This window comes from Lampetra planeri, chromosome 2, assembly GCF_965212315.1.
Source record: "Lampetra planeri chromosome 2, kcLamPlan1.2.h2, whole genome shotgun sequence".
Taxonomy (NCBI): Eukaryota; Metazoa; Chordata; class Hyperoartia; order Petromyzontiformes; family Petromyzontidae; genus Lampetra; species Lampetra planeri.
Window position 1 is genome coordinate 29,700,480 of NC_136108.1, and position 12,324 is coordinate 29,712,803.

The window sequence follows — 12,324 nt, forward strand, 5'->3', positions numbered from 1 at the left end:
CGCGATTGCAACACTGCCGTGCCGCAATAATTTACCGTCAGCAATCCTCTGGCCGGCGATGTTGATCGCTTAATGCTGCTTTCTGACAAAAAACGCTAAATATTTGAATGGTAAATCGTGAAAGCGACCACCACCACCATCACCACCACCACCCACGCGTTTACCTGCGCGTCGCCACTCCAACACCGCGCTCCGCGATTGGTCGACAGCGAGAGCCCCGGTCGCCATGAGAACACCAATGGGAGAGCGCGGGGAGACAGAGCGGGGGGGGGGTGCGGGAGATTCGGGGTGTGGTGACGTCTTTGTTGTAGACACGCCCCGCGTCTCGGTAGCCCCGCCCACCCACGCTGCTGACTCCGCCCCCCCTGTTCACGCTTTCCAAGTACAGGGACTTTCGAGAATTCGACTTACGAACTTTGCGATATACGAACAAGCCCGGTCCGTACGTCCAGATGCCTGTTCGGACCGAGAGTCGTAAGTTTAACCGCCGCGCAATAAATGGCGGTGGTGTCATCTACATCTGCAGAATATAACGAACAGTAGCATCTACATCTATATGAGATAATAAAAATGTTTAAGCCATTCCCCGTGTTTAGTGTACATGCCGTACAACATGTTTGGAATCGCATACCTGTAATCCCCTTATTAGTACCTACCTTATTACAGACCAATTCAGACCTTATTGGTCACCCTGTGCCCCTATAAACATCAACGTTCATCCTACAAAGTCCCATCATAAGGGAGAAACACAAAACAGGAAAACATTTATTTAACTAAATTTCCCTATACAAGAATACGGGTAAACTGTATGGGTTGACAGGTATGCGTTCCCTGTGTCACGTGGGACAACAACAATAACCGCCGTTTGACACTAACTGGCGGTGAAAAAAGCGTCATAGCTCATCGGATTCCTCCAGTATAAATAAATATTACTGGTAGGAACCTTCTGGTTACACCAGCCCACAGGTGATTATTGTGTCCGTCGTGCAGGGAGGGGCTGGGTGGGGAGAGGCTGGGTGGGGAGGGGCTGGGTGGGGAGGGTGGGGAGGGGCTGGGTGGGGAGGGTGGGGAGGGGCTGGGTGGGGAGGGGCTGGTCACCCCGTGGTGCCCTTATAAAACTCAACGTTTAACCTACTCACGCCGGCTTGTGCCCGCCCTCACAGTCGGGCATATTTGCGGAAGACACCACGCCGCCGTTGACCCTGGCCATTGACCGAGAAACCCAACGTTCCTACCAGCTCCCTCCGCAGGAATGTGTTCAGATTCTGCGCCCGTAAGAGCAGTCCTTGAAGGAAGCGTCGGCTTTGCTCCAATTACTAGATCTGGTAGCAGGAAGGAAGTGATGACGAGATGCGGTCGTGGCATCAAATATATTCGTCGTAATCACCTGTTTAATTTGAACTTGGGTGCCTGCCAGACCAATCCGATGAGCTATCTCTGATTTGGGGGAAAAAAACGGTGGTGGAGGTGGAGATACTGCTGTTGATTTAAGGAGGGGGATAAATGGATGAGTGAGTAGATTCATTGGTGTGGGGAGATGAATGATTTGATAGGTGGGCTATTGGTTGGGCAGTTGGATGAGCGGTTTGGTCGGCAGGTGAGGAGGTGCGTTATTGGATAGGTGGGCTAGTGGTTGGGCAGTTGGGTGAGCGATTTGGTTGATGGGTGAGTAGGTGCGTGACTGGATAGGTGGGTTAGTAGTTGGGCAGTTGAATGCGCGATTTGGTTTGTCGGTGAGTAGGTGCGTGGCTGGATAGGTGGATTAGTAGTTGGGCAGTTGAATGAGCGATTTGGTTTGTCGGTGAGTAGGTGCGTGGCTGGATAGGTGGGTTAGTAGTTGGGCAGTTGAATGAGCGATTTGGTTTGTCGGTGAGTAGGTGCGTGGCTGGATAGGTGGGTTCGTAATTGGGCAGTTGAATGAGCGATTTGGTTTGTCGGTGAGTAGGTGCGTGGCTGGATAGGTGGGTTCGTAGTTGGGCAGTTGAATGAGCGATTTGGTTTGTCGGTGAGTAGGTGCGTGGCTGGATAGGTGGGTTCGTAGTTGGGCAGTTGAATGAGCGATTTGGTTTGTCGGTGAGTAGGTGCGTGGCTGGATAGGTGGGTTAGTAGTTGGGCAGTTGAATGAGCGATTTGGTTTGTCGGTGAATAGGTGCGTGGCTGGATAGGTGGGTTAGTAGTTGGGCAGTTAAATGAGCGATTTGGTTTGTCGGTGAGTAGGTGCGTGACTGGATAGGTGGGTTCGTAGTTGGGCAATTGAATGAGCGATTTGGTTTGTCGGTGAGTAGGTGCGTGGCTGGATAGGTGGGTTCGTAGTTGGGCAGTTGAATGAGCGATTTGGTTTGTCGGTGAGTAGGTGCGTGGCTGGATAGGTGGGTTCGTAGTTGGGCAGTTGAATGAGCGATTTGGTTTGTCGGTGATTAGGTGCGTGGCTGGATATGTGGCAATGGATCTGCATTCACTTCGCGCCACCTGTCAATACTCGTTTCCACACCAGGGAAACAAAATTATCCTCCCAGTGAACCACATTCTTAGATCTTTCGGTAAAGTCACTTAGAAGGGAAATAATTAAATAATACAAATAAAACATAATAACATTCTCACGACGTTTCGGCCACAACACAAGCAGCCGTCCTCAGGTGAAGAACAGAGCTGTCGGAAAGGACTGTCTTTCCGACAGCTCTGTTCTGCACCTGAGGACGGCTGCTTGTGTTGTGGCCGAAATGTCGTGAGAATTTAATGTTGTATTTTTATTATTTTATTATTTCCCTTTTACGTGACTTTACCGAAAGATCCAAGAATATGAATCCCTGCAGTCACGAAAGCTTTAAATCGAAACACATTCTTAGAACTTCAATTCTAAAAATCCCGCTATCATCGCTCCCGACTGCCCAGACAGTGTGCAACCCTGCGGCTTTCATGCCATTGGGTGTGCACTCCGAGTATTACAACTCAACGTTGAGGGGTTGTTGGCTGCCATGCGAAGCCTAATCAATGACTGGATAGGAGGTTTGGGTGAGCAGGTGAATGTGTGGGTGGAATGAGCAGGAGAGTTATATTTGGGTGAGTGGGTGGATGAGTGGGTGAGCGCATGGGTGGATTAGCATGTGTACTGCAGCTGAGAGTTGAAAATGTGAGATGAGATGTAATTTAAGGCGCTTTGCGATATTGGGGGAATTTAAGCGCCCAATAATAATGTAAATGCATATCCACGTCTTTAAACGTGAGTGAGGGATTGCGTAGATGAGTAAAGTGGTTTGCGAGTGGGTGATCTGATGAGTGGATGAGTAAGTGTATACGTGGATGAGTAGATGGACAGCTGTGTGATTTGATGGATGGATGTGTGTGTGCAAGTGGGTTGGTTGTGGATGAGTCTGCGGAAAGGTAAGTCTATACGTGTGGGTGGATGGGTATGTGAGTGGGGAGCGGTGGTGTAGCGGTTAGCGCACTGAGCGACGAACCTGGCGACCCGGATTCGATTCCCGCTCACGGCCAACACCATCAGTGACGATTATCTGAATCGGTGCTCAGCCTCCCCTAGGTTGACTCAGCCTCAAATGAGTACCTGGTGCCATGTGTAAACATCGCCACTCGGGAGATAAAGGCGGCTGGGTGTAGTGTTGGCCACCCACCCCCTTCGTGTGCCGTGCCGGCCTTCATAGGTGCTCGCTAACAGCACTTGCGCCAACATGCTGTTAAGGCTATACGGGGGATCTTTGTCTTTTGTGGGTGGGTAAGTGTATACGTGTGTGAGTGGATGGGTGTGTGAGTGGATGGGTGTGTGAGGAGGTGTGCGAGTGGGGTGGGTGCCTATGTGTTTGTGTAGTGGGGAACGGTAGTGTAGTGCTGCGCTACCACCCCGGCCAACATCGGTGACAATTTTCTGAACTGGTCCAGGGCGTCCCCTAGATCGACTCAGCCTCATTTTTGTACCTGGTATGTTGAGTAAATATCGCCACTGGAGAGACAAAGACGGTCTGGCGTGGTGACGGCCACCCACCCTCTCGTGTACCTTTGAGGCCTTCATTAAGGTGCTCACTGACAACACTCGCCCCAAAAGTCTGATAAGAGTATATAAGGGGATCTTGTCTTTTTTGTATTTGTGTAAGTTGTTGAGTGGATGTGTGAGTGTGCGAGTGGGTTGATGGGTGAGTACTCCATGTTTATGCGACTGGGTGAGTGGATGAGTGGAGTGGGTGGATGAGTAAGTGTGTCAGTGGGTGGACTGGGTGGGTGGATGAGTGTATGTGTGTGTGTGCGCGAGTGGGTGGATGAGTCTGTGTGTCAGTGGGTGAACTATGGGTGGATGAGTATGTGTGTGTGTGCGAGTGGGTGGATGAGTATCTCTGTGTGTGTGCGAGTGGGTAGATGAGTGTCAGTGGGTGGACTGGGTGGGTGGATGAGTGTATGTGTGTGTGTGCGCGAGTGGGTGGATGAGAGTGTGTGTGCACGAATGGGTGGATGATTATCTGTGTGTGTGTGTGCGCGTGAGTGGGTGGATGAGTCTGTGTGTCAGTGGGTGAACTGTGGGTGGATGAGTATGTGTGTGTGCGAGTGGGTGGATGAGTGTGTCAGTGGGTGAACTGTGTGGGTGGATGAGAATGTGTGTCAGTGGGTGGATGAGTATGTGTGTGTGCGAGTGGGTGGATGAGTGTGTGTCAGTGGGTGGATGAGTATCTGTGTGTATGTCTGTGTGCAAGTGGGTGGGTGGATTGGTGTGTGCACCCGTGTGTCATGGGGGTGGGGGGAGGCACCAGTGCCGAAACTGGTCATCTGTATACCGTGCTCTGCTGGGCTGATGTGCGAGTCATTCCTCCCACGCGGTTTTTTTTGTCTCTGGTTTTATCAGGGTTGTTGTAGGACGCCGTGTTCCAGCCGCGTGTCCTCGTGTAACCTCGCCGAGACGCTCGCACGCCCCACTCGTGGCCCCCGCTCCTTCCGAGCACAGCGCTCAGCTTCTCCCAGCCCGCAGTCTCTCTACCCCCTGTATCTTGCACGCTATAATGGGGATGGGGGGCGGGGGGCTGGTTGTACGTTTCAGATTTTAATTGGTATTTTTAAGGACAGTCCATTTAAAGGTGTTTGTTTTAATATACTGCTGTAATAAGACGCGCTGGGACACCGCATCTGCCAAAAAAAACCGAAACTTTATTTTTGTCTTTTGCTGCGTTTAGAATTTATGTATGACAACATTGGTGATGTACATCGCATAGTGGTATGTGTTGGACCCGATGTAATTAATAAACTTAAATGTACCATATAAAACACATATCTGCTCGCCCACTCGTCTCTCTGCTATGATGACGACCTGTTGCTGAAAACGTCACCTTTTGTATATTTCGTTCCCTTTTATGGCAGCGTCATTGATGGATGTGTGCAGCTTTGTCACGTACACACATACGGACCCACTCACGCATACGAATCAACCAACCCACTCACGCATACGAATCAACCAAACCATCACCCACTCGCGCATACTAATCAACCAACCCACTCACGCATACGAATCAACCAAACCATCACCCACTCGCGCATACTAATCAACCAACCCACTCACGCATACGAATCAACCAAACCAATCACCCACTCGCGCATACTAATCAACCAACCCACTCACCTACTCACCTACTCACCCACTCACACATACTAATTAACGAACCCACTCACCTACTCATCCATACTGATTAACCAACCCACTCACCTACTCACTTATACTCACGCATACCACTCAACAAACCCACTCACCCACCCAAGCAAACTACTCAACCAACCCACTCACCTACCCACCTTTCCTCACGCACCTCCGATTAGCGCGGTTGGCTGGGTACGGTGCGAAAAAGGTTCAAGATACGGTACATACTAATCAACAAACCCACTCCCCTATAAAAACAAAACAAACCCCGTATAGCCTTATCAGACTTTTTGGGGCAAGTGCTGTTAGCGAGCACCTATGAAGGCCCGCACAGAACACGAGGGGGTAGATGGCCAACAACACGCCCGGTCGCCTTTGTCTATCCAGTGGCGATGTTTACCCACGACACCATGTACTCATTTGAGGCTAAGTCGACCTAGGGGATAGGGAGTTCAGTTTACTAATCAATCAACCCACTAACCTATGCACGCACGCATTCACTTACAGTATCCAATACACGTACTCGTCCAATATTCACAGCAGCACGACGTGTGTTGAACATTTGTATTCCGTAATATGTATCGTGTAAAGACATGGAGACAATACTTTATCTGTGTTTGGAGTCCATGGTAAGTCCAGTTCTCCATGCAAGTCCAGTTCACCACGGAAGTCCAGTTCTCCATGAAAGTCCAATTACCATGGAAATCCAATTACTATGGATGTCCAATTCTCCATGGAAGTCCAATTACTATAAAAGTTCAGTTCTCCATGGAAGCCCAGTTCTCCATGGATGTCCAGTTTCACCACGGAAGTCAAGGTCTCCATGAAAGTCAAATTACCACGGAAGTCCAATTACCATGGAAGTCCAGTTCACTACAAAAGTCAAATTACCATGGAAGTCCAGTTCTCCATGGAAGTTCAGTTCACTACAGAAGTCCAATTACTATGCAAGTCCAGTTCTCCATGAAAGTCCAATTACCATGGATGTCCAGTTCTCCATGAAAGTCCAATTACCATGGATGTCCAGTTATCCATGGAAGTTCAGTTCACTACAGAAGTCCAATTACTATGCAAGTCCAGTTCTCCATGGATGTCCAGTTCTCCATGAAAGTCAAATTACCATGGATGTCCAGTTATCCATGGAAGTTCAGTTCACTACAGAAGTCCAATTACTATGAAAGTCCAGTTTTCCATAGAAGCCCAATTACCATGGAAGTCCAGTTCTCCATGGATGTCCAGTTCTCCAAGGAAGTCCAATTACCACAGAAGTCCAGTTCTCCATGGAAGTAAAGTCCAGTTCTCCATGGAAGTCCAATTACCATGGAAGTCCAATTACCATGGAAGTCCAATTACCATGGAAGTCCAATTACCACAGAAATCCTGTTCTCCATGGAACCTGTGGCTCAAGAGCCGCATGCGGATCTTTAAGAATTGCTTCGTGACGTTGTTTATTAAGGACCACCGTCTCGTATTCAGACTGCATTGCGGCTCTTGAAATATTGAAGGTTTTTTTTTTAAATAAAATTCCCAAAAAAATTCCACTCTTGTTATTTTGGTTGCCGACCCCTGGTTTACACAGTTCTCGAGAATTTCAGTTTCACACGTGTGGGCGTGCGTGTGTGTCTGCGTGTCTGCGTGGGTGTGTGCGTGGGTGTCTACGTGGGTGTGTGCGTACGTGTGTGCGTTGGTGTGTCCGTACGTGTGCGTGGGTGTGTTCGTGGGTGTGTGTGTGTGCGTGTAAGCGTGCATGTGTGTCTGCGTGCGTGTGTGCGTGTGTGTCTGCATGGGTGTGTGCGTGCTTGGGTGTGTGCGTGGGTGTGTGCGCGTGTGCGTGCGTGTCTGCGTGGGTGTGTGCGCGCTGGATCACTGGGAAAAACCCCCAATGCATCACGGGGATACCACTCAGAGGTGGGTAGTGCCCTGATGAAGTTTCGGTCAGAAACTGCCTCTCTGTACTCTTTTCTGGAGACCAGGCCCGGTGGCCCTCTCTACAGATGGGTGTTTTGTCCGTCGTATTTGTGTTATATATAGGGTCCAAAGGTGATGCATTAAAATGCGTCACTCTACACCAATGCTTCAGAATCCACGTTATGTGCAATGTCATAAGGTGTATGAATCATTCGGCGTTACAAAGACGTGCAGCTCTTACGGCTGTAATATGGCCCTATCAAACAACTTGCCATTCAAAGTCAACTTATTATGTAAATGAGTGAGGTTTTGGGCAATAAAGAAGGGACATTACCCGAAACGTCACCTGTTCTTTTTTCCTTTTAAGGCAGTGTTCTTGACGAACGTGTTGTTTGTTATACTGTACTGTCGAAGTAAATATTTTTGCGTTCATATTTTTAACCCACAACTGGATGGAGACCTCCCCACACCGTGTCGGTCATGGGAGTTGTTTGACCATACTTCACCACGAAGGTCAGTGCGGGTTGGTGAAGAGTGGGGAGACAGGACCGGTTCAGATGTCACCTCGCCCGTGCTGTTTGCCCCGAGGTGGAATTTAACTTTAGGGTTAGCGGGTTCAGTGCGGTGAGCGCAAACCACTCCGCGCAATACAAATACGATAAACACTCCTCGTTCACCGTGACGTCTCTCTCGGGGGGCCAGATGCTGTTGTCAGCGAGACGCGTGAGTGGGTTGACTGCCTCACCGCCTTTGTCTTCCCAGTGACGACGTTCACACTGCACCAGGTACTTCCCTTATCTGGGGGGAGGTAAAGGCCAGGTTGAGATAGCAACGGGCCATGATTGGATCATGACGACGAAGAGTAACGATTTACAGGCTACTGGCAGACGACAATGATGACGATTGCTATCGATAACGATGATGACAAATAACAATGGTACTGATCATTGGATGATGTTTAGGATTGTAATGATTATTTGACGTTAATGGCTCTCAAACTGCAGCATCTGACAACGACCTTATGGAGATGACGTTTAGATTATGAAGACAATCCCAATTGGATGTTCATTATTTTTCATCTGCTGCTGATAAGAATAATTACTTGTTTAGCCAGGAAAGCCACCAACTCCGAATACAATTTTTTTCATGAGGACCCTGCTCCACCGATGGCGTTATATATGTTCAACGGTGGCAGGAGAAATGGGAGCAAACTCATCCAGAACATGGGCAGAACATACCAACCCCATACAGAGTCAAGGGGTTCGAACCCAGGTCCTGATTTGCCGAGGCACGAGTGGTTTCTGCACCACCCTGACGACCACACACACCACCTCACATTGTCAAACATCACATAAACCCAACACACTAAAACCAAGACCCCCGTTTTAGCCCTACAGACTGCCGAGGCAAGAACGCCTCTATAATACACACCGCACCACAGTTCATCTTCAACTATATACAAAACCAGGGACCCGAGTTCGATGTTGAGGCTTGAGTCGAACCGGGGATCGGTTCTGATACAGCTCGCCCATGGTTCATGTGAGTCGTGGCGTAGCGCAGTGCGCTAACCAATGCGCCACCGCTCCCCGCTAGCACGCACACTATTCATACTAACATGTATAGATGCACACGGGGACTGGCCACATGTCACAATTAACTAGAAAAAAAACACGGGGGAGGGGGGGGGTGTGCGAGGGTGGGGGGCGAGGCCGGAGTACATCGCTGCACGTAGCAGAGATGTACCCAGGCTAAAAATAAAACGCACGCCTCTCCCGGATGATAAGCCCAGCAAGCAGGCTCGGACCGCCGAATCTGCGCTTTAAACGACGTTTGAAACTACAGCGCACGCACATGTTCTAAAGTAGTCACCCACGGGTAACTTTCGCAGTAAAATAAAAAAAGCCATAAAGCCACTTCACGCGGTTGTTGGTAAACCCTTCACAGCCAACTACGAGCGAGGGATGTCGCTCAAACATGGTGGGCAGAGGAGGAGAGGGGGGTGGTAATGAATGACACTGAAAATTGCGACACATCTGGGTACAAGTTTACAACGTGCCTCTTCACCCCCCTCCACCACCACCACCCCTCCAGCCCTCCAGCTTGTGTTGCAGACACGTGACCCTCACTCACTGCGTGAGCTCTTCAGGAACCCTCGCGACCCCCCGCAAGCCCCGCCCACCACACGCAAGCCCCGCCCACCACACGTAAGCCCCGTCCACCACACGCAAGCCCCGCCCCCCGTGTCTCGTTAGCCCCGCCCACCACACGTAAGCCCCGCCCCCGTGTCTCGTAAGCCCCGCCCACCACGCATAAGCCCCGCCCCCGTGTCTCGTTAGCCCCGCCCATCCGTCGATCGCGCACTGCATTTAAACACCGCCCCTTTCTATTCCCTGAAATTAAACAAATTATTGGTGGCGTTTTCGAATAATAACAACATTAACGATGCCGTTCGTAACGCGCATGAACGTTTCACGAATTTAAATGAGCGTGACTCCGAGGCGCGAAGCCGAGCTCGGTGTAAACAACAACAACATCAAAATCACAACAAAAATCAACAAGAAATCGTCAAACGGAAGCGGCAACAACAAACACACGCGACGTTTCGGACAACGGCCCTCCTTAAATTAGGGACCAGCGTCTGAGATGGGAGTTTAATCGTTGAAACGCCACACCGATGTAAACCTCAAGAGAAGTTCGTCGCCTTAAGCTCTGCCCAGACGATGGGGAGGAGGGTAGGGGAGGGTGGGGAGGGTAGGGGAGGGTGGGGAGGGTAGGGAGGGTAGGAGGGGGTAGGAGGGGTAGGGGGGGGGCCCTCCTCCTCCTCCTCCCCTGCCGCCCCACGGTGACGACATTTCGAACTCGTTGCACCCAGCCGTGGGTTCACGCACCCTCGTAGCGCTGTTTAAAGTAGGAATAAAAATAAATAAGGTGAAAAGTACATCGCGGCAACACCCCCCACACCACCACAGTCCCCACGGCGCTCAGGGTTCCGAGAAAACGAAGCAACAACACTGCACCACCATCACCTAACCCAGGCAGCAGCATGCAAGCCCTGCTGCCAGATTAAATAATAATCCGCATGTGATGATGTCTTGTTGATTTTTTTTATTTGGTGGTGCCGTCTTAATTTGATGTTTAGTCACGCGTCTGTTACTGATTTGTTGTTTTCCATTCGTGTTGGTTCAAGTTCATTTATTAGGTATAGCCCTGTGAGCCAACCAACAAAAACATGAACAAGAAAACATCTTAAAGTGAATATGTGACCAAGTGCAAACAGAAAATCCAAGAAAAGACCGCAAAATATTGCAGAAAAAACACCGTACACCAACGCTGTGTCAAACATCCCAGTGGGATGCAAGTCAAACAACAACAACAACCACAAGACAACTTAGATTAAGACCATCAGTCTTACTCCGTACCACAACAAACAAACATGGCCAAACCAAAAAACGTTTCGAAATCACCAAAATAAAGCCATGAAAGCAATGAAACAGTGATCATAGCAACTGTGATGGTTGCCTTTCCATTATGTTGATAAGCCCCTTTGTTTGTGTGGGGTTGCCTTGTCAAGGCTAATTCCTTAAGCGTGGTGCTTAATTGATTTGTTGATATTTTTGTTACAATTTCAGATTCGAATGGTGCTTACGATCTCAAATCTCCGTAACATGTGGAGTCATGTCAGAAAAAAACTACAATTATTTTATATTCCCGTTGCGTTCATTATCATTATTCATAACTCTCTTGTAAGGACATTTTAGTGTCGTTCCTCAGTCTTCACAGGTTTTCTCTGGTGTAAGCCATGTAGAAGAAACGTATGGTACTTTGAAAGATAATATATTCAATATTTCAAGCATGCCTCTCCTTTAAATAAGGATCGAGATTGAGTCAAGCAGTATATTACCACGACATTATTACCTGTCGTAAACTGCTGGTTTTATATCTTTCCTGACGTCAAATTTGATTATTGTAAAATGTATCAAACAAATCAACAGATGTTGGAGATCATTTATTAAATTGACAAAAAGCGCACAATCAGCCCACCACGTGTGTGCAGATGATTCCTGTTGCCAGGCCAGCGACACAATTTCATTTTAACTTGCGAGGGATTTCAATTAAATAATTCATAATTCATTTGTGCACGGTAGAAACAGATCCTATTCGTTATATATTCATTTGTCAGTGGACGTAACCACTTTGTAACTTTTAACGTTTTGCTGATTATTACGGATGACCATAATTTGATATTTTGGCAAATAATAGACTTAGAATTGCCTCATTTTTGGAAATGAGTCACAGATAAATTGTATGGCCTCTATTTTTCGAATTGACAGGCCGTTGACATGTATATACTGTAGTGTATCTAACGATAAAGTGGAGCATAATTGATAAGTGAATTACATATTAACTTATAGTATATTTATTTGAAGAATTACATTTTAAGCCAGGAGTCTCAATATTTATTCAGAGGGGTTTTCGAGGTACAGTATGCTATATATGTTTAATTATTTTCCCACACTGTCATTATACCCCCCCCCCCCCATTACAGTACTATGATGACATAGACTGAAGGTTTATCATTTTCTTTTAATATAATTTGTAGGTGGAACGGTGGCCATGAAACCGCAGAGATAAATTCGATTCCCGGCCACGATTTAATCGTGATGAAGTACGGTCAAAACACAAATGATGAACCCTCGATGGAGGGCTTTTCTCTAATCTAGCAGTGGATTGACACATTGATTTAAATCATTCATGATGCATTATATCCGTTTGCATGAATCTCTTGA